Here is a 24,255-nt window from a genome sequence, read left to right as displayed (position 1 = left end):
ACTTAATTCGAACACAAAGCAATTAATTAAGCCTAGGACTCGTCCAAGCACTTAGCAAAGGACTTATCCAACCTCCTAGCACTAAGCAAGGGAGTTTTATCAAGCACAAAGCAAAGATAAAGAGGAAAGAAAGCAGGCTGCTTCTTAGGGTTTTTTCATTCCAAATAATCTGATTTTGTCTAAAGGTTGTGTTTGCTTTTATAGGACAAGCAAGACAATCCCCTCCCTTCATCTAAGATAGCATCTTATGGCCACAAAAGGAGCTGCTAATAACCACAAAACACGGCAGCCCAAGCCTTACAAGAAATCAGAAAAGAAAAGGACATAAAGCATAAAAGATAGAAAGTAAACTAATAGTACAACAATCCCTTGTTTACTAGCTCAAGTCTTGTTTATGCACACTTGGACTCACTTGGAAGACTTTGGCAATGCTGCAAATATTGTCCTAAGGGCCCTTGAGCTATGTTTGATCAAAAGAGGAATGTTGATAGCGACATAATGCACAAAAATCTAAGCATTCTCCAGCCATGGTCCTTGTTGCACTCGGTTTTGTTTAGCTTGGCAACTCTTGATAGGAAAAGCTTTGGGATACAAGTTCCTACACAAAAACGTCCTAAACTCACCAAGGAATAGTCCCAAGCTGGAAAAAGGCACGACTTCTTAGACGGAATTCATGTTAGACCTCAATCTTGTGCAAGGTCCAAAACCGGGTTCTAAATGAGCATGCTCGGCTGAATTCTCTTCAATTTGTCCGGTTCTTTTTATTTTTCCAATTCACCTAAATTAAAGTCTTAAAACTCATTCACCACACACACACACAATTAGATTCAAAATCATTTTTTCACAAACATAAACAAATTTTGAGATAGAAAGAGAGTGAGAGTTAGAGGAAGAAGGGTAGAAGAACTAGAAGGAGGATGATCTTTTGTCACTTGAAGTCTTCACTTAGAAAGATCATTTGAAAACCTTAAATCTGATTTTGTCACCTTGCCAGCATACATTTACATGTTACCTAAGATCTAAACTTGAACATATGAGTCTTCATCTATGCATGCAAAGGATTAAAGCTAGTAAAAACCATTAAATTGTTAAAAACGTAGGATGCTTGTTGTAGATCTTTAATCCCGGGTTAAGATTGATATTTCCTGATGAAAAAAATATATAATGTGTCTTTTGTTGTCTTTAGTATGCTCACCAAATTTCGTAACTTTTGCAAGCACCATTTTTAAACGAAAAATATAACACCACAGCATGTTTTCTGACTATCCAAAACACTAGATCTCATTAAAAGAGTCCTAAAACCATATATATAAAATGAACTAGTGTCTTATATTTTAGTATGATTAACTATTATGAATTTAGATGAATATAGGATTTTGAATCAACCTATTTTGATTTGTTAAGAAGGATTTTGAATCAACCTATTTTGAAGCACGCATAATAAATTACCAGGGATACTCTGGTCGAGTACAAAGAGGTGTACTCGATCGAGTAAGGGGTACTCGATCGCGTACCCTATGCAGTTCCCAGCACTGTCCAAATTTCGTTAAATTGTCGTATCTCACTCGTTTCTTGGTCGTTTTGGATGAGTAACCTATCATTAGAATCGTAAGAGAATAAGCTATCACCTCCAAGTGGAATCACATCAATATCATATACACATCTTAAGTTATAACAGTTTAAAGACCACTTCTCTATAATTGAACAACATAACTACTTGATATTTCCTTCCAAACAACTTAAACAACAACAAAGCAAATAAAAGTGACTCGATACTCGTAAAACCAATATCCCTAACCACATGTTACTATCTACAAAAGCCAAACAATAACATCCATCATGTTCATACAGTATTCAACTTATCAATCATATACTACCCGTATGCTTACTTAGTATAATATCAATATATATAACATATATATACATATCATCATATACTTCTAAAATCACATGCCACTAATATTAACCAAACAATAAACATCAATGATCACTTAACATATTCCGCATCTTACTTCACATACTTCTATCATTCCATTCAATTCAACCACATACTTCATCCAACACATATACTTTAAAGACAATAAATAATTAGCGATCCCATGACACACCCATAGTGACCGGTTCAAAGTTGTAGGGCAAGTTCGCGACTTTAGGACGTCTCCCAAGCCTTTGTATTAGCTCCCAACAACTCCTACCCTGGTTCTTTTTAACTTGACTCTCTACATTCATTGGGTTCATTGGTTACATGTTCCAAAATTGTCGCTCTTATACCACTTTGTAACACCCTCATACACCAAGGTGCCTTACCAAGATCACCTGTACATATGGAGATGCTACCATCTCGGTTGCCCGAGATACAGTATATCAAAAGTGACTATAAAGAAACATACTTTAAAGTTCAATTGTTTAAAGTGCGTACAACTTATAAACCAAAACCAAACGAACAACTGTCATAATAAAATAACAAAACTATACCAACTGTCAGCGAAAGACTAGCTATCAAACTACGCGAAGACTCTACCCTAGCCGAGACTCGCGAGCTATCCATAAACATACCTACTAAACAACTGCTCACCACCTCAAAATGGATCACCACAATTTTCAAAACATTTAAACGGGGCCAGTCAACTGAATAATCAAGATAAGAAATCAACAATACGCATCCAATCAATCCAAACACCCAAACACCAGTTCATTACCAATCACCTGACTACACACTAAAGTGTGTAACCTTGCCAGAATACCTATCACAGCAGATATTCCACACCGCCAGTGGGGACTGCAGCCATACTACTTAAGGCCAACTCAACTCCAAGAGTGAATAACCCATGTCCATTAATGTGCACATCCCCCTTGTGACGGGAACCACAAGGGGAAAATCAAGGACGTGAAGCCATTCCCGCAAATGACTCAACTCAGTCGAGGGCGCACCTCGCGAACCACAGATACACCAAGCAACCAATTCACAATACCAATACAATATGCCAAATTCCAAGATAAACAATTCCAACAATAATATTAATCAAGCCAACAATGCAATCACCACGTCTTATATATACAATCAACTGAGTAGGGAAAACCCTACCTTTTCGCAATCCTCTATAACTGCAGCCAAACATACAATTGTACAAGAGTACCACATCGTCACCTACAATATTAAACAACAACTACACATCATAAACCGATTTCTACCCAAAACCCCCAAATCACCCAAACTAGGGTTTAAACAACATTAACTATTTGACAAAAAAACGAAATAGAAATCTTACCCAAACAATTACTATCACAAAGGTATGACGATCTCGAAAATTTGACAACCCTAGCCTTGATTTGATAGCAAAGAGAGAAGAAGATTGAATTCGTTTTGTTTTTCTTTTGTGAAAGGTTTAGAAATGTGAAAGTAAAAGTAAAAGAACTGTCGAAAGAACTTTAAATACCTCTCCTCGTTTTACTATCAAACCCGGCCGAAAAACCGTAAAACACGACTTACTCGATCGAGTAACAAAGGTACTCGATTGAGTACCGCCTGCTCGATTGAGTTGCCCCTACTCGATCGAGTACCTACAAAGCAGAATGCACTCCACAATCCGTCACTGACTTACTTGACAGAGTAAGTCCTACTCGATAGAGTACCCAACAACTCAAATATCTCAGATATTACACCCGCCTTGATAGCGGACTCTACTAATAATCAGGGAAGTCATTTATACTTGATATGTTGTTAGTTATATGCATGCAATACAACATCCACAGATTAATCCTAACATGAGGCCTAAGTGAATTTCTTTCGGTCTTTCCAAAATTGACTATGTCGGTGAGCACGTAATTTAGCATACAATTGAGGTCTGAATGGAGAATTTACATTCATTTACATGTGAGGTATCAGACAGGTAAATCAAACAAGAACAGTAATAAATAAATTATAACAGAAAATATAGAACTTACGTCATAAACATGCTCAAAAGAAAGCTTGGAAATAAGATGAATAAGATATGAAAAATGTCGAGTTAAAGGGTGATAATAAGGATAATAGGTGATTAGACACCTAATTAGCAAACTTACGTCAAAACGAGACGAATTTAGAGGCAAAAGCCAGCCCAGAACATGCGCAACATCTGCTGCATCCTCTCGAAGAGGCACATTAGGTCATGCGTCTGTTCTTGAGCTGGGTTTTGACTGTGAAAGTCAGACCCGCGGGTTAGATATTGTTCATTGGTTAATTCACGTTGATTTATTGATATATGAATCGAGTAGGAGGGATTTAGCATGTTATATATGTATTAAAGATCGTTATAAGTCAGATTAAAATAATTTACACAGAATTATACAACGGTTTAAGAAATTACGATGATTTACAATGTTGGATTTACAATGATCAAAGCTTTGAATAAAACTAAGGGAGAAGAAGGTTGAAACTAATACTGGAAAACAAACTAAAAGCATATACAAAGGCAAATTCAAATGACTCGATATGAAGAGATCGAATCCTTTAAATCCGGGTTTGAATAAACGACGAAAACCCGCAAATATTGACTATAAGGGATTTTTCTCAAAAATTAGTAGAAAAAAAAAGAAATTTGAAATTTACAGAGGATTGAAGAAACACTACTAAAATAACACGGGAAACTGACGGAAAATCTGACGATTTTTCTCTACCGTCAGATAATTCGGGAAACTGACGGAAATTTCGTCAATAAAGGACTACTGATGTATTATCTGTCAGAATTCGTCATAGTTAAATGGCACATTTAATAATGGCAATGGCGCCATCACTGTATGACAGGTTTCTGACGGATAATCCGTCAGTATTTTACTTACGGAAAATTCGTCAGATACGCCATTCCTAGTGATGGCCAAAAGCCAATAATTGAGAGCAAAATCCAGACGGAAATTCCGTCAGGAACCCGTGCTTTTGGAAAATCATGACGGAAAATTCGGTAGGAAAGTCGATATTTTGTTGACTTTCTTGACGGAATTTCCGTTAGGATTTTTATTTTAACGAAAATCAGACGCTATCTATCAAGTCCCTCTATCACGCAAATATTTTCCCCAAATCATTTTTTTCTCCAACCCTAACCCCAAATCCTCCACCACCACCACCACTAGGGGTGTTCAAACCGGTTAACCGAACCGAATCGGTCAAAATAACCGGTCAATCGGTTCGCCCAGAAACCAACCGTAACCGAACCGTTTTTAATCGATTTTAATAGGTTCGGTGTAAAACCGGCTCAGTTCAACAGTTAACCAAAAACCGGTAAAACTGAAACTACCATTAAAAAAATTAAAAAATAAAAAATTTCACGTTTGTTAATATAACAGTTGGACCATAACTTCTTGCCAATAAGATCAAACAAAAGAATAAAAAACAAATATAAATCATGTGGTTTCAGATCTATGTTCAAATAAATAGAAATAAACAAGTTCTAAAGAAAAGTAACATAAATAGTGTCAAAAGAAATACAAATCAGAACTCATAAGTAGAAAATAAAATGCTCAAAATCTGACAAAGTACAAACTTGGGACTATAAATCTGGAAAAAAAAAATTATACCTAAACTGCGATTTCTCTATTGCAATAGATGTTAGAGCGAAGTGATAAAGACTAATGGCGGCGTTGGAGACTGGGGCAATGGAGAAATGAAGGTAGCGAAAGACAATTATATTGGTTCGATTGAAATTCAGTTGTCATTATTGTAAGGAAAAAGGAGATGGCAAACTGTGATGTCGGAAAGTAGCACGACGGAGGAAGACGGGAAATGACAGTAGCAAGAAAAAGTTAGGCCTGAGTGAGAGGGGGTGAGGCGTGAGAATTAGAGGGAGGCAGGGACAGTGAGTGAATAATGGGTTAGTTAGAGTTTTATCTTTATATTGGGGCTATAAGTGGATGGGACTTGAATTATCGGTTCAGTTCGGTTAACCGAAATTTTTAAAATGTGAACCGAAATCGAACCGATTTTGGCTTATTTTAACCGGTTTGGTTCACCGAACCGTTTTAGTTTTTTGGTTCGAGGAATTAAACTTAAAAAATTTGCGGTTATCGATTTTTTCGGTTCGATTTTTACGGTTCGATTATCCATGAACACCCCTAACCACCACCCTCCTCTCCTTCCGACCACCACCGCCATCTACACCACCCGCTTCGCCTCCAGGTATGTCCTTCCTTTCTCCATTCTCTCTTCTTTTTCCTTTTCCTTTTTCTTTTCTTTTCTTTATTTTTTTCTTCTTCTCCAGCCGCCAGCCGCGCCAGCTACCACCCAACGTCGCTTTCTTCATCACCCTTCCTTTTATTTTTATTTTTATTTAATTAGGTAATTTTTTAATCTCTTTTGAATTAATTTTTGTTTAATTAAGTTTATTAGGTTAATTGACTTAGGTTAGAGGATTAAAAAATTAAACAAAAATTACTCATTAGGAGTAATTTTTGAATAGTCCCTGTTTTGGGACTGTCTTTGTACGTTTCAAGTCACTTAGGTAGTAAACATGTACTTGTGATTTGTTAATGAGGAAAGAGCTCGGTGACCATTCCTTTAATGTTCTCTTAATGCATATGTGGAGTAATAAACAATACTCCCAAATGGATCACTACAGTTTTCAAAACATTTAAACGGGGTTAGTCAACTGAATAATCACGATAAGAAATAAATAATACGCATCCAATCAATCCAAACACATACCTCCAAACACCAGTTCATCACCAATCACCTGACTACACACTAATGTGTGTAGCCCTGCCAGAATACCAATCACAACAGATATTCCACACCGCCAGTGGGGATCGCAGCCTTGCCACCTAAGCCCCGCTCAACTCCAAGAGCGAATAACCTATGTCCATTAATGTGCACATCCCCTTGTGACGGGAACCACAAGAGGCGAATCAAGGGCGTTAAGCCATTCCCACAAATGACTCCACTCGGCCGAGGGCGCATCTCCCAAACCACAAATAAACCGAGCAACATATTGACAATACCAATACAATATGCCAAATTCAAAGAAAAACAATACCAACAATAATATTAATCAAGCTAACAATGCTGTAGATACCCGTATCCGTCGATATTGGAATTTATAGAGAACCCGACAAACACCCGATGATGATAGGACACATGTATTCTTTAGTTGTCATTGTCATTATTTGGAGCTCGTTTTACGAGGTAGAATGGGCGTCGTCGATGAAGTATTTTATTAATTTAAATGATATTTAAATTAATGTTTTAAGTGAATTCATTTTATTAATTTAAATGATATTTAAATTAATGTTTTTTAGGGAGTTCGTTTTTTTAATTTAAATGATATTTAAATTATTGGTTTTTTAGGTAAATTTAATTTATTTTAAATTTATTTTCCCAAAGTTTATTTTATTGAAAATAAAATAAGTATTTGATTTGAAAAATCATTTTTATGAGAATATTTGATTGGAAAAGTCATTTATTTTAAATTGTTATTTGATTTGGAAAATCGTTTTAAAAGCGAAGAATTCGTTTTGGACACTCGTTTTTGAGCTCGTTTTTAGCTCGGTTTTTAAGCCCGTTTCCTTTGCGAATTGGCACGAATCTCGAGTACACTAACCCACCTAAGCCTCTACCCATCAACCCGTGTTCGAACCCCCTCACAAGCAGCCCAAAATCTCGTTCAAAACCAACCCCAAGCAGCCCGCATAAAACCGAATCCCTCCCCTGTTTTGCAGCTCAATTCGCGAGCCCAAAACCCACTTCAAACACTACCAAGACCCGTACCCATTAACCCTAACCCATACCCTAGTATCCTACCCATATTATCCTAGCTTGATCACCAAGAAATCCCCCAAAACGAACCCTAGAAACCCCTCCCAAAACCGATGGACAGCAGCCATGTTCAATGAGCCCGACTGCTCCTTACTCCCTTTTAACCTATTTTAAACCCTTATAAATACCACCCCTTCACCATACAATCATTCCTCGAAGTTCTCCATACATCCAACCATCACCCACAAGCTTTAAACCTCAGAAACAAACCCTAAACATCCTCCAAAAACCCTAAACAAAACCGACACACAAACAGAAACTGTTTGTGTGCCTCCTTCGAAAATCATCTCGTTCCTCCACCAAATCACCATAAAAATTCGAGTTTCTTGTTCCTAATTAACCATACAACATCCATACACACATTAGATAAAGAATCACGAGCCAAATTGCCCTTGAGAGTACACGAAATCCCTCGAAAAACAGAGTGAAATAACACTCTGTTTTCGCGGTTTACTCTTGTCTGTCCAGTTCTGTTTGTGCTCGTTTTTCGTGCCCAATAACCCAAATCGAGCAGGGGTCGCTTTAAGATCCTTGTTCTCCTCTCTTTCTAGTTTCCAAAACATCTTTCGGATCGAATTTTCGTCGTGAAACGAGGGAGATATCACTGTTTTAAAACTGCTGTCCAGAAACTTTCCAAAACGCGTGTTGCTTTGTTACTTCGTCGACGACGGCCTCTCGAGATAAAATCTACCATCGATTACGACCCAAGACGGTGTCAACGATACATGTAGGTTGAGGGTGCATCAAATCCCCTTCTCTTCTCTCTTTTTATTTCGTTTTTTTATGCCTTTTTTATTGTCTTTTTTTGTTTGTTTTTCGTTTTAATTATCGTTTGTTTTAAATTAACTACGAAACTAGTTAGTCCGAGTATGAGTTAAAGTACCACCATGAACACCCGCGTTGACTTGAGATGGGAAAAGAAACCGCTCCTTCTGTCGGTCGTACACCCCCGTCTCATTTACATATCCTCGTGTTCAAGGTAGGGCATAAATAAAACGAGTTATCTAACTTTGATCTTCGCTTTCGACCCTCTTACTGTTTCGGCCAAATCGATGGACCTTAGGACCCGTTGCATGTTAGTTTAACTTCTGATTGTTAACCTATGACGTAATTAGATGACTTTAAATCAATTTAATAATCTAATTAGACACTTTAGGTGGCTTCGACGTAAGTTATAAAATCAATCGACGATTTCTGTAAATAATTGAATGCATCTATCTCTTTCACCTAATTTCTCGCTAGTATAAGAGTGCGTGATTAGCACCTTCTTATTGACACTCGATGAGTTAAATTATTTAGCGAATTTAACCTAATTGGACCCTTTAGGCCGTGTAGAATGCACCCTTGCGCGACAATCAATCAACATCGTTTTTAACTCGTTTTCTAACTTGTTTTCGATTCCTTTTCGCAATCATTCGATCTAATCAATAAATCTAACTTAGGAACTAGGTTGGCTTTGGTTGGGCCGTGGTTGAGCCGTGGTTGGCCGTGTGTTTGGCCTGTCCTATTTCGTTTGTTTGCGCATCGTTCGTTCTTTATTTTGTTTTGTCATTTGTAATTAATTTATGTTTCTTTGAGTCACGTTTTGTAATCTGTTTGTAATTAGTTCTCCTTTTTGAGTCAAAACCTTTTCTGAAAACCTTAGTTTTATTTGGTTAGACGGTTGTTCCCAATGCTTGTAGGAGCGTAGTAAACCGCATGTTGTTTAAAGCAACATGGCCCGGTTTATGCTAATGCATGCTTTGGTGCGTAGCCCAATGTCTAATTCGATGGGATTAAGTGAGAGCACGCAACGCGAGGAGGGACCCACGGCCGTGTGTCATGTAGGCCGTGAGTCACCTCCCCCTTGTGCACGGTTTTCAAGGCCAAACGGCCATGGGTGTGGTCGTGTGTCGTTTCGTATGTAGCATTTGTATTTAGATCGAGTTGTATCTTTAATTTGTTGTTGAGTCGGCATGAAATGCCTGGGTTGTAATAGGTAGATCCCAACGGCTCCCCCATTCCCCCTTAAGCCTTGTTTGTTTTATTTGTATGTTGTTAGATCAATCAACCCACATGCTAAATTACAACTTTGACAAAGTTAGTTTAGTTGCATCTAAAACGACATAGAAACTGTTGTCACATGATAGGGTTAAAATAACGTTTGCATTACATACATCGCAGTAGCTATGACCTTGTTTGAAATTCGACACTTGACTTAGTAGAGGCCGTTATTGACGGGCGGGGTTGGGTGTCCTTATGGGCTTCCCAACACGTACCCTCACCCCTTACTCAAGATCTATGGTTTGTGGATCCGTCTAAATACCATTGGATTACGAGAGTCATTCAAATCGAGTGATATAGGGTACAAGTCTTTATCTTTAATCACTCGTAGTCGATTGGCTTTATGCTTTTCGATGAAAGGTGTAAAGTTGACTTGAACGGTTCCAAGTTCCCAAAAAACTTGGTGGCGACTCTAATATGTCTTAATTCGATTCGAAAGAACCTCGAGTCGATTATGTCGGTGTGTGGATCCCTCGGACGCAGCCTCCCGAGGGCCTTGTCCACCATTTGGCGACTCTGCTTTGGAAAAGAGGACTAGTTACATTGTGTTTCTAGGGTCTTTTCCTCCGAGGTGAAACTTGAAAAGAAAGTGTTGGAAAGTAAAACATTACTCATAGTGCTACGATTCATGCATAAACCCTTAAGGACTTCCCGGGCCGTCCCAGCGTTTCTTCGTGATGCGTGGGGGGCGACGTCCCACTATGCCAGGAAGCTGCACATTGCTCGCTTCCACTTCGCCTCGCGTGGTTCTTGGGAATGGGGACGATCTTCTAGGTACTTTACCTTAAGACACCTCGCTTTATAAGACCGCAAAAGGATGGAGGGCATAGACCTTCTTGTAGAAGACTTGCCGAGACTTAGAGATGTCTAGGAGCATACATCCTTATAACATGAGAATGACAATGTGCAATATGTTTTCCCGAGTCCTTTTTTTCGAAAATTCCAAGTCCTTTCCAAAACCGAACTTTTGAACAACTTACTTTCAAACCTAGCATGATTTTCAAAACGCGGAATGCTGCCCAAATAGGACTAGAATTTCGGCCCAAATTGAGCTTTTATAGCCGGCATGTCTTTGCCCATTTCAAATCTCGTTTTCAAATCAATCCTTCGTTTTTCAAAATCAATCCAAAATGTTTCTCGAACCTCAACCAAGCATGAAATGCGTCAAGTCGTGTCCGGGTCATGGCCATGTTAGGCCGGGTATGTTTTATTTTAAGGGTCTAGAACACGACCTTGTTGGGTCACCCAAACTCACCTCTTGGGCTTTGAGTCATGATGGTCGACCTTTTGGTCTAGAATAGTCCACAAAAAACGTCCAGGCTAGGCCCTTATGGACGTTTCACGCGAACCCCTGGGCTATGTTAGCCCAATCACGGGTTTGGTCACACCAAGTCCGGTTTAGAATCGAGTTATGACAGTTTGAGTCATGCCGTTTTGTCGAGTCTAAAATAAACTGACGTCTAAATCAAACCATGAGTCGAACCTTGGGTTAGTCTTTTTTTTTTAAGTCAGGTCTTTGTCGAGTCAAGTTGGAGTCGTGTCCTTAAGTGTGCAGGGGCTCTTACTTTAAATATTGACTCAGTACGGGGTTTTCTTGTAGAAAGGCCGCCCAAAACCCGACGTCAAGCAATGGAAGATGCTATCAACAAGCTCACGGAGGCCGTGAACCTCATGATGACCCGAATGGATGTGATCGAGTCTAAGTTGGTTGAAGATTCCTCTTCATCTACTCCACCTCTGACTGATTTGGAGAAACGGTTCAAGTTCATCGAGGACCGTTTGAAGCTCTCCCAAGGGAAGAATATCCACTATGAGAATGCTAGGGCCTATGCCCCAGTTCAGGACAAGTTGCCCACGAACATGGTACTCACTGACATCCCAAAGTTCAAGGGCATCAAGATCCAGATCCACCATGTTAAGGCCTATAAAGGGTACTTAGCACTCAAGGGAGTACCTGCGATATGCTCTCCAAATTTTCGCCCAATCTGGGGAGAACACCCAAAGGCTTGGTTCTACAATCTTGACCTTAAGAACTTCCCCACTTTCGAAGATATTACGGTGGAGTTACTCAGTAAGCACTATCTTGACAATGTTGAGATTCAAACCAACATAAGAACCTTGGAGGTTATGACACAAAAGGAGAAAGAGGGCTTTACTGAATTCCTCGCAAGATGGCGCGCTGAAAGCGTGAAGTTAGCTAAGAAGCCCGACGAAGTTGAAATGGTGGATAAGTTCGTAAAGAATCTACGACCTGTTTACCGTAATGCTCTGAAATACCAGAATTTCGGTTCTTTCAAAGAATTGATAAGGATCGGGATAAAGATAGAGGACGATGTCCGAATTGCCGAAGTCGAGAAGCCAAAGGGATACCAAGGGGCTTCATCATCAAAAGCAAAAGCGCCCGCAGCGGCCCACTTTGTTGAAACTGTCAATCTCCTAGATGGACGATCAAAAAGGCCTCCGCGCCGGGCTCCGAGGGTATTCAACGATATCGGGTGCACTTACGCCTATGCTCTCCAAAGGCTCATGGCCCAAGGAAAGTTGAAGCCCATTGGTCCAACTCCGGACCCTCCTGCTGATCAACAAGGCAAATGGTACAAACCGAATGCCTACTGTGCCTTTCATCAAGGGAAGGGACACGATACTGAAAGGTGCTTTAGACTAAAGCACGAAATTCAAGATATGATTGAGAACGGAACGCTCCCAATCCCAGCCATAAAGCCCAACAACATCACCAATCCATTTGGCGATCACGCCAACTTTGTTTCTGTCGAAGACAATGTCGATTATTCCCATCTTATCCGCCCATGTCACTTGAAAGGGGTGTTTATCGGGAAGATATTTGTGGATTGCTTTGAATTCTTGCCAAACCCGAAGAATGAAATTCAAGTCGGGAGTCTTGCTCTAGAATGTACTCCTCTCGTTAACGAAGTTAATAAAAGACAATTCGATTCACCAACTTTCATCATTGGCGTAGATCCTCAGAGGACTACCTCGGGATGGAGGCAGACCATCGAAGGGATCAAGGACAAAAGCCGAGCATCTACGTTGACAGCTGAACAAGGGAAAACTCATGACCAGATTTGAAATTATGAGTCGGGATCTATTTTCTTATCTTAGTTAAGTCGAGTCTAGGACTTTCTTTTCCTGAAGTTGAGTCGTTTGTTCCGCGATGACCTAGGGTGTGTCCTAGGAATCGTTCCTTCGAGTCTTTTAAGCATTTGTCATTCTAATAAAAGTTGCAGTTTCGTTTCCAAATATGTCTTGTTTCCAATCCTCAATCATTCCGAAACATGATAAAATGCACAACACACTCAAAGGCATCCCTGGGGTGGAAGTATGTCCCGTTTCAAAATGTAAGGATACTTTAGGATCCCATGTCTGTTTCTTTTACCTATTCCATGTCTGGCGGTAGAAAACCTCCATCTGAACCAATGTTTGTGACAAGCTTTTAGATGATTCTATGACGAACCCGGACTAGCTCCTTGTTTCCCCAATCGACGATGGAAGGCAAGCCTTTTCCCCACAAAATCATCCCATCTCGAAGAGAGAAGAGACCAACCCATTTTAACAAGGAATTGTTAGTTCTAACCCAATTTAGTTGGCGAAGCCCAGTTTTCAAGGTGTATCCATTTATGACTAAGAGAATGAATAGAAGATCATTTTCAAAGAGAGAAAAAAGATGAAAAAGAATGAGAAAAAGAGAAAAAGAGAAAAATTGGAAAAATGAAAAAAATGAAAAAATGAAAAAAGGAAAAACAGAAAAGTGATGAAAGAAAAAGAAAAAAAAAAGAAAAAAGATGTTGAAGTTATTGCGGAATGTTTTTTGGTTGAATGTCGAAGTTACGGAAGCCAAAATTCAAGTCAAGTACCCATAGTTGAGGTTCAATGGGCGAAGCCCAAAAGCGTAAGTAGTAACCTCTTTACCCTCTAAGTCCTTCCTGAGACAGTTACAAAGGGATAGTCGGGAATTTTGAGAATTATTCCGCTTGTGTCGTTACACCCAGCCTTTAGGGTCCAGACATGGAAATTCGAACCCACATCAATTCCCAACCTATTTGTACTCGGGTTTCATCAAGCCTGAGACACCATTTCCAACCACGTTATAAGCCATAGCCTTTGGCCTTAGCACCACAAAACAAACCTTCAGAATGATGGTTTACCTTTCAAACCTATTTTTACCAAGCTCCACATCCCAAAGAACCACAACCTTTTGTACCAACCCTAGACACGGGATTTAACAGTACCTTACAGGCTAGAATGGGATATGACATGATACCTTAGGTGAAACCTTCGAGTGTGTACACACAATCAAAATGCCATGTTTATGCACCATGATCGAACTACGTCGGATTTGATTTCGCTCCACGCGAATACGTAGGCAGTCCTTCAGAATAAGGGATTCAATCCACCCATCATCCAAGTTGTCATCTTGTCGGTTTCTTACGGGTTTTAACCAAGTCCAAATGAAGCCACCTTTGTTTGAGTTGGTCTTAGTACTCGATGTAAGCTAGGATAAGGATATAGGTTCAGATGAATAGTATCAAGTCTCAGAATGAGCTTTATCTAACAGTGTAGGCAAAGATGCTCAGTCAAATAGATGTGGGTTTTTGTTGGGAACAGAAAATATGAAAAACCCGCTGAAAAGAAAGAAGGCGTGGAAGAAAAATAGTAAAAGCCCGCTGAAAAGAAAGAAGGCGGTGGCAAGAAATGATGAATACTCGCTGAAAAGAAAGGAGGCGAGGAGAAGAGTGGCAGAATGTTCCCAACAAGAGTGATGTGTGATGCCTAAGTGCTTTCATAAGATCAGTCTGTGTTTAGTGTCGGGCGAAGCCAACGTTGTTGCTCCGTAAGTTTAATCCACCCTGTCAATGCCAAGTGATCTTGATTCCCATGTGCCCTCGGGAGCACGACCATGCCGTACGATATCTCCATCCCAAGTCGACGACCTTGTGATTCCCATTTGCCATCTTTTGGCGCCGGAACGGCCGATTTACATTTCTACCCTCGACAAGTCCATATTTGAATTAAAGCCCGTGCACACTTACGGTTTTATTTTCTTTTTTGTTTTGCGGTAGCGGGCTACGCCCACGTTCACGAATCATATAGTATGTCTGAGTCGCATTTCATGCTCACCCATCAATCAAAAGTTTCAACATTCAAAATTTCAAAATTTCAAAAGCTAAGTTTCAACATTCAAAATTTCAAAATTTCAAAATTTCAAAATTTCAAAAACTTTTCAGGTCGATGACCCAATCATTCAAAATTTTCAAATTCAATTTTCGGTCGATGGCCCAATCATTCAAAATTTTCAAATTCAATTTTCGGGTCGATGACCCAGTACTTCAAAATGATCCAATTCCAAGATCGATGATCCCAATGTGCTTATGTGATGATTATTGCTAGTACATTTTCTATGTTTCAAATGTAGCAGGATATGCTTCAACTGGGGGCTCTAAAGTCTTCGACTTTAGAGCCATTGCAAACTGGGGGCTCTGAAGCCGTTGGCTTCAGAGACCATTATCAAGATGAAATGGATGACATCCACTCAGAATTCAATTCAATGCAAGAGTATGAAATGGAAGAATTCCGTAGCTGAAAGCAAATGATGAAAGCGACGGCAACCTCCTCGGAAAGTCCCGTCCCATTTTGACAAGCGCCAGCAGATGATAAATTTTGGGCAAATGTCAGAAGATGATGAATTTTGGACATACGCCAGCAGATGATAAACTTTGGGCATGTGTCAGCAGGGCCGAACTACGACGCGGGTTTGATTCCGTCAGAAACGGATACGTAGGCGCCTAAGGATAAGGCTCAACCCACCTTTTATGCAATTCATGGGTCGATGACCAACAATGATAATTCGACGCAACAGAAGCAAGAGTTAATCCCCAACGAAGTTTCAGGTATGATCTCTTCTTATGGTCAAGTAGCTTATATACGCAAGTCTAATGGACTATAAACGACCAAGAATCCTCGGTCGAAAGGGACCTGGGGTATACTTTGACTTTCGCCTTGTCCAAGCCTCGGTCAAAGTGGGGGCTCAGAGATACCCGTATCCGTCGATATTGGAATTTATAGAGAACCCGACAAACACCCGATGATGATAGGACACATGTATTCTTTAGTTGTCATTGTCATTATTTGGAGCTCGTTTTACGAGGTAGAATGGGCGTCGTCGATGAAGTATTTTATTAATTTAAATGATATTTAAATTAATGTTTTAAGTGAATTCATTTTATTAATTTAAATGATATTTAAATTAATGTTTTTTAGGGAGTTCGTTTTTTTAATTTAAATGATATTTAAATTATTGGTTTTTTAGGTAAATTTAATTTATTTTAAATTTATTTTCCCAAAGTTTATTTTATTGAAAATAAAATAAGTATTTGATTTGAAAAATCATTTTTATGAGAATATTTGATTGGAAAAGTCATTTATTTTAAATTGTTATTTGATTTGGAAAATCGTTTTAAAAGCGAAGAATTCGTTTTGGACACTCGTTTTTGAGCTCGTTTTTAGCTCGGTTTTTAAGCCCGTTTCCTTTGCGAATTGGCACGAATCTCGAGTACACTAACCCACCTAAGCCTCTACCCATCAACCCGTGTTCGAACCCCCTCACAAGCAGCCCAAAATCTCGTTCAAAACCAACCCCAAGCAGCCCGCATAAAACCGAATCCCTCCCCTGTTTTGCAGCTCAATTCGCGAGCCCAAAACCCACTTCAAACACTACCAAGACCCGTACCCATTAACCCTAACCCATACCCTAGTATCCTACCCATATTATCCTAGCTTGATCACCAAGAAATCCCCCAAAACGAACCCTAGAAACCCCTCCCAAAACCGATGGACAGCAGCCATGTTCAATGAGCCCGACTGCTCCTTACTCCCTTTTAACCTATTTTAAACCCTTATAAATACCACCCCTTCACCATACAATCATTCCTCGAAGTTCTCCATACATCCAACCATCACCCACAAGCTTTAAACCTCAGAAACAAACCCTAAACATCCTCCAAAAACCCTAAACAAAACCGACACACAAACAGAAACTGTTTGTGTGCCTCCTTCGAAAATCATCTCGTTCCTCCACCAAATCACCATAAAAATTCGAGTTTCTTGTTCCTAATTAACCATACAACATCCATACACACATTAGATAAAGAATCACGAGCCAAATTGCCCTTGAGAGTACACGAAATCCCTCGAAAAACAGAGTGAAATAACACTCTGTTTTCGCGGTTTACTCTTGTCTGTCCAGTTCTGTTTGTGCTCGTTTTTCGTGCCCAATAACCCAAATCGAGCAGGGGTCGCTTTAAGATCCTTGTTCTCCTCTCTTTCTAGTTTCCAAAACATCTTTCGGATCGAATTTTCGTCGTGAAACGAGGGAGATATCACTGTTTTAAAACTGCTGTCCAGAAACTTTCCAAAACGCGTGTTGCTTTGTTACTTCGTCGACGACGGCCTCTCGAGATAAAATCTACCATCGATTACGACCCAAGACGGTGTCAACGATACATGTAGGTTGAGGGTGCATCAAATCCCCTTCTCTTCTCTCTTTTTATTTCGTTTTTTTTATGCCTTTTTTATTGTCTTTTTTTGTTTGTTTTTCGTTTTAATTATCGTTTGTTTTAAATTAACTACGAAACTAGTTAGTCCGAGTATGAGTTAAAGTACCACCATGAACACCCGCGTTGACTTGAGATGGGAAAAGAAACCGCTCCTTCTGTCGGTCGTACACCCCCGTCTCATTTACATATCCTCGTGTTCAAGGTAGGGCATAAATAAAACGAGTTATCTAACTTTGATCTTCGCTTTCGACCCTCTTCTTCAAGCTTTCGCCAAATCGATGGACCTTAGGACCCGTTGCATGTTAGTTTAACTTCTGATTGTTAACCTATGACGTAATTAGATGACTTTAAATCAATTTAATAATCTAATTAGACACTTTAGGTGGCTTCGACGTAAGTTATAAAATCAATCGACGATTTCTGTAAATAATTGAATGCATCTATCTCTTTCACCTAATTTCTCGCTAGTATAAGAGTGCGTGATTAGCACCTTCTTATTGACACTCGATGAGTTAAATTATTTAGCGAATTTAACCTAATTGGACCCTTTAGGCCGTGTAGAATGCACCCTTGCGCGACAATCAATCAACATCGTTTTTAACTCGTTTTCTAACTTGTTTTCGATTCCTTTTCGCAATCATTCGATCTAATCAATAAATCTAACTTAGGAACTAGGTTGGCTTTGGTTGGGCCGTGGTTGAGCCGTGGTTGGCCGTGTGTTTGGCCTGTCCTATTTCGTTTGTTTGCGCATCGTTCGTTCTTTATTTTGTTTTGTCATTTGTAATTAATTTATGTTTCTTTGAGTCACGTTTTGTAATCTGTTTGTAATTAGTTCTCCTTTTTGAGTCAAAACCTTTTAAAAAACCTTAGTTTTATTTGGTTAGACGGTTGTTCCCAATGCTTGTAGGAGCGTAGTAAACCGCATGTTGTTTAAAGCAACATGGCCCGGTTTATGCTAATGCATGCTTTGGTGCGTAGCCCAATGTCTAATTCGATGGGATTAAGTGAGAGCACGCAACACGAGGAGGGACCCACGGCTGTGTGTCATGTAGGCCGTGAGTCACCTCCCCCTTGTGCACGGTTTTCAAGGCCAAACGGCCATGGGTGTGGTCGTGTGTCGTTTCGTATGTAGCATTTGTATTTAGATCGAGTTGTATCTTTAATTTGTTGTTGAGTCGGCATGAAATGCCTGGGTTGTAATAGGTAGATCCCAACGGCTCCCCCATTCCCCCTTAAGCCTTGTTTGTTTTATTTGTATGTTGTTAGATCAATCAACCCACATGCTAAATTACAACTTTGACAAAGTTAGTTTAGTTGCATCTAAAACGACATAGAAACTGTTGTCACATGATAGGGTTAAAATAACGTTTGCATTACATACATCGCAAAGAGCTATGACCTTGTTTGAAATTCGACACTTGACTTAGTAGAGGCCGTTATTGACGGGCGGGGTTGGGTGTCCTTATGGGCTTCCCAACACGTACCCTCACCCCTTACTCAAGATCTATGGTTTGTGGATCCGTCTAAATACCATTGGATTACGAGAGTCATTCAAATCGAGTGATATAGGGTACAAGTCTTTATCTTTAATCACTCGTAGTCGATTGGCTTTATGCTTTTCGATGAAAGGTGTAAAGTTGACTTGAACGGTTCCAAGTTCCCAAAAAACTTGGTGGCGACTCTAATATGTCTTAATTCGATTCGAAAGAACCTCGAGTCGATTATGTCAGGTGTGGATCCCTCGGACGCAGTTCCCGAGGGCCTTGTCCACAAATGCAATCACCACATCTTAAATTCATTATACAATCAACTGAGTAGGGAAAACCCTACCTTTTCGCAATCCGCTATAACTACAGCCAAACATACAATTGTACAAGAGTACCACATCGTCACCCAAACGATGACAATCTCAGAAATACGACAACCCTAGCCTTGATTTAACAGCAAAGAGAGAAGAGGATTGAACGTCGTTTTGTTTTTCTTTTGTGAAAGGTTTAAAAAAGTAAAAGTAAAAGAACTGTTGAAAGAACTTTATATGCCTCTACTTGTTTTACTATCAAACCCGGATGAAAAACCGTAAAATAGTACTTACTCGATCGAGTACCGCCTACTCGATCGAATTGCCCCTACTCGATCGAGTACCTACGAAGTAGAATGCACTCCAGAATCCGTCACTTACTTACTCGACAGAGTAAGTCCTAGCCGATAGAGTACCCAACAGCTCAAATATCTGAGGTATTACAGTCTTCCCTCCTTAAAAATGAACTTCGTCCCCGAAGTTCAAACCCAACCTATAAAACAGGTACACATAACATTAACTCCACCCACTATGCCTACCTCCACAATGCGGCTCACGATAACGTATCAACTATAGCATAACCTCTCTACACTAACTACATAATACTACCTCCTCTAATGTCGCTAACTCCGTCTCACTAAAATATTATCCACTAGGAAATCAAATATCAAGGCAATCCACCAAGCGAGATGAACCAACAAACGGAATGTTACAAAGATGAAATACTTACATTGTTGAATTAGTAAAGATTAATGGAGAAAATGGAGTAAGATTCTTTAATCTAGAAACAAAATGATGAAAATGGAGTTGTTGAAATGTTTTTAGAGATTTTGTGGTGTTGACGATATGAGAAAAGATGAAAAAATAAAAAAAATAAGATGGAGTAAAATGTAGATTTCACTCGAGTTAACTCATTCCGTGTAGGCACTTGGTAGAGTGCCGAGTCCACTCGACCGAGTGAACTTTCACTCGGTCTAGTGGCCGAGTTCACTCGGCCGAGTGCCCACTTTCCAGAAACTTTCCAGATTCTGGAAATTGGTCCACTCAGTTGAGTGCCAAGATCCACTCGGTCAAGTGCTCTGTCACTCGGCCTAGTGCTGGCTCGTACTCATCGAGTGACTCCCTATGGTTTAAAATTTCTAAATTAAACTTGAATTATGGTATCCCTGCATCAAGAGAGAAGGTTCGGGGGATCACCGACTATCAGTGACTCCTCCCGAGTTAGCTCATACATCATCCTACTTATCGTCTCTGGCACACTACTTTCACACTCGCAACTACTCTACTAACAATCATCATTAGTTACACGCTAATGATAACACTAACAAGCATCAGATAAGTACACGATATGTATCCAAAGAATGGGACTATTGTCCTTCATACCAGCACGCATTAATCACTTTCAAAACATGCCATAATACGTAAATCTACTAATCTAACTTCCATACTTCATCACATATCACATGAAGGGTTATAACATGCAAAAGTCGATCTATCAACATTCACAACACTCATGCATCCACACAACATTTCTTATTTCGTTTACCCATACTTGTAACCAACCACGTAGTTGATGAGTAAGATTTTATGGTAGGGTCAAGTCTCTTATCACCAACAATATTTTAACCCAATTTAGTGCGTAAATCGGGGTCGAACCATAAGGATGGAGGGGTTTCTACTTAGTATAAATAGGAGTCTAGTCTAGTCAAAAATGAAAGGAAAGGAGTTGATTTAAACTACTAGAAGTAACTAAACAAACGATTGAGAAGAGATGTATACGATTGATTAAAGGCTAGGGCTTTCGGGTTCATCTAAATGGTTTAAGGGCAAACAAGATGATTCAAGGAGTCTATGATGAGGGTTTATCCTAGGATGAAAAATCAATCTCTTGATTATCCTAAAGGTGATTACTAACTCTCATTAGGCAACACACTTTTCTAAAACATGCAACAAGACCACCACAAACTCTCATTCAATGGAGGAATTAAGCAATTATGACAAAAGGCACAAGCTCTCACTCACACAATTCATCAAACACCTTGTGTGCATGATTAAGAAAGACAAACACTTCACCAAAGACTCAAAATAATCAAACTATCATTCTCAATAATCCCATTTAGACTCCCCCTAAACCCTAGAAAGATTACTACTCACTCATGTTCAAATTGTTCAAACAAACAAATGGAAAAGAACAAATAACAAAAAGAGATGACATGGTAAAGATTTCAACAATTATAAAAGACAAGTTAAAATGTAAACAATTGATTAAACAAGTAAATAAGAGAAGAGATGTACCAACAAGAGTAAAGATGATTGATTTGACTGAATAAATGAAGGAAATCCTTCAAAATCTCCCAATACAATCCCAAAAACCAAATGTAAACAATTGATAATAACTAATACTAAGCTAATTTTACTAAATGATTAATAATAATTATGGAAAGAATAATGCTTTGATTAAGGAAAAATTACATAAATTAGGGAAAGTTTTCAGATCTAGGGTTATCTGTACAATTGATTAGAGGAGGGGTATTTATAGGTTGCACTCTTAATTAGGGTAGAATTACAAATGGGCCTTTGGAATGCGGAGTAGTGTTCCCGGCCGGTCAACCGGCTGCCGATCCCATGACCGGCTGGGAGTCTTCTGGAAAGTTGAATTAAATTTGCATCATCAGGTAGCCATGGCCGGCTGAACGGCCGCCGGTCCCAGACCGACTGGGAGCTCCTTGACTTCTCCATTCTTCAGTTGACTTCCAAAATTTATGTGTCTTCCCAGCCGGTCAACCGGCTTCCGGTCAAGGGACCGGTTGGAAAGTTCCTGTAATTTAGGCTCCATTTCTTCACTTCGTGTTTTCCCAGCCGGGTAACCGGCCGTCGGTCAAGGGACCGGCTGGGAGTCTTCTGTAACTTCACCTAATTTATGCTGAATTGTATATACTTAGTGCTCCCAGCCTGCTGACCGGTTGCCGGCCTACCGGTTGGGAGTGGTTCTCAGCTTCTTTTCCTCCTTCTTCCATGCTTGGGTCAATGAACTCGTCTTTTGGCTTCAATTCTCCCATTCCCGCCTCAATTCCTGCAAGGAAGGTACAATATCATAGGCATGGGAATTGGGTCATGAATTTCAAGGAAGAACGTATAAAACCGACTCAAATGGAGTCGGAAAGCATGAAAATAGAGGGAAAAGTGGTGCAAAAGAATCTTATATCAAACCTCCCCACACTTGAACATTACTCATCCCCGAGTAAGTCTTCAATAAATGTACAAGGCACTACTAAGATAAATATGGAGAGTGGATGCACAATATAAGCATCACACAACTAAGCTACTACCTAAGCCGATCGAGTATTAGCGCACTCAACGCCCCTTCAACTCACAATTTGACACTTATGAGGGAAAAGTGCCCTATTGCAAGGCAAGTTGGGTCTTGCTACAAAATCGCGATACATCCATCATGAAGGCACATAATCAAGCAATAGAATGCATCTTAACAAAATGGTCCACTTTCCTCATCTAAGTGGCTGGATTTTCGGGCAACAAAACACGGTCTTGGTCGGATTACCGTCTCAGAAAATCCAACGGAGGTGCCAACCCCATAAGCATGGCTCAAGCAACCCTAGTGTGACCAATACTCAAGAAACACATTCAAGAGCGGGGTAATGGGAGATAGGCAAGTCCGCCAAGAATTACAAAACCGACACGAAATTCAACCAAAGGACCCATGACTAAGGGGACCTAGGCAACGACATCCTCACGGTTATCACTCGTCACTCAATGAAAGAACAAGGTGATTTTTGTGACAAATAGTAACCAAAATCACTCTCCTAACTTGACTAACGAAAGTGTGCCCGCAATATAATGTGTAAGACCGTCCTATGTCCAATGAAATGCAAACAATGGTATAATGCACACAATATGAAACAAGGGTTGTAACGGGGCTAGGGAGTAGGACAAAACGGGATTGGTGCAAGCACCATTTGGATATTTGGAGTTCAAATCAAGAATAGTCGACACATCACTTCCCATTTCTTATTGCAACACATGAGACACGTCTATGCCCTAACATAGAATGGATGACCAAAACTATGCAAAAATTGCATAAACCCAACTCAAATTGGAAAAACTTTGAAAATACTCCTCTTATTTCAACAAATGGTAACGTCTACACCCTAACAAAAACCCGGTTTCCCAAGTCATGCAAAAAATGTGTAAACCCGACTCATTTTGGAAAAACATCAAATTGCCTCTTTATTTAGCAACGGCATTTTCTACCCCATTTAATGATGAGGAGGGGTGTTGCTTGCCTCTTTCTTTTCTTGACAGCATATATACAACACAAGTAACTCATTTTTTTTGGACTTTTCATGACTTTTTCACTTTTCTATTTTGTTTTTCATTTCTTTTTCAAAACCTCTTATTTATATACAATGCCAAATGCATACCAAATTCCGACCCGAGTGGATATGTACACTATCCACCACTATGACCCAAATTACCTCCTACAACACTACTACAAAACCGACCAATTCTTGATCAAGGAAGGGTGATTATGGAATGTAGCTATTTTAGTGGGTTTGCCAAAAGGAATAGGCTAAGGCTCGGAGGGGCGAATCAAAAAGGGGGATAATGGAAGGAACAAAACAAGGATATTTTGCTATGTGAGGTTCATACAAACGGATTTCGTTTTATATCATGTGCACAAAAATGTAATGCAAATTCACGGTCTAAGGACGAAATGACACACTTATGCGTCATGATGTGACACGCCCCGCGAGGAGGCCTACTCTCAAACCTAGATGAGGGCGGGGTATGTATGTACCCACCCTAGAAGGCTCTACCATTACCTTTGAGTGGCTAAGTCGAGCATTAGGTCTAGTCTACGGCCCTAGGTCTCACAAGATCGGTCTAAACTCATTGGCCAAGCCCACCTTCCTCGGCTAACTAAGAGGCCACGGGTGCGAGCCACGGGGAGGGGAAAGGCACAATTGGACACATAACTCATCATGGGGGTACTTGGTTCCCTTCCTTGACCATGCTTGTGCAAAACATTTACAAACGAAATGCAA

The sequence above is a fragment of the Silene latifolia genome, chromosome 7 (genome assembly GCF_048544455.1).
Source record: "Silene latifolia isolate original U9 population chromosome 7, ASM4854445v1, whole genome shotgun sequence".
Classification (NCBI taxonomy): Eukaryota; Viridiplantae; Streptophyta; class Magnoliopsida; order Caryophyllales; family Caryophyllaceae; genus Silene; species Silene latifolia.
This window is presented reverse-complemented; position numbering follows the sequence as displayed.